The sequence below is a fragment of the Lampetra planeri genome, unplaced genomic scaffold (genome assembly GCF_965212315.1).
Source record: "Lampetra planeri unplaced genomic scaffold, kcLamPlan1.2.h2 scaffold_783, whole genome shotgun sequence".
NCBI lineage: Eukaryota > Metazoa > Chordata > Hyperoartia > Petromyzontiformes > Petromyzontidae > Lampetra > Lampetra planeri.
The window spans coordinates 22,067-22,500 of record NW_027615605.1 but is presented as its reverse complement, the minus strand read 5'-3'; positions in this window follow the sequence as shown (position 1 = coordinate 22,500).

Here is a 434-nt window from a genome sequence, read left to right as displayed (position 1 = left end):
CCCGTAACGCACATGAGAGCAATCCCGGCCAATTTCTCCCGTTTGATGGGGTCTATGTGTACAAATTTTGACTTTTTTGAGTGCACGTGCAAATCTGCTGAAAAAGCCTGTGGAAGTTTCACGGCGTTCGTACGATATTTGGCGACGCAAAAATGAGCGATTTCCCAGCTCGAGAGAATTCGGCGCGAGAGAAACGATGCCCCGTAACGCACATGAGAGCAATCCGGGCCAATTTCTCCCGTTTGATGGGGTCTATGTGTAAAAATTTTGACTTTTTTGAGTGCACGTGCAAATCTGCTGAAAAAGCCTGTGGAAGTTTCACGGCGTTCGTACGATATTTGGCGACGCAAAAATGAGCGATTTCCCAGCTCGATGGAATTCGGCGCGAGAGAAACGATGCCCCGTAACGCACATGAGAGCAATCCGGGCCAATT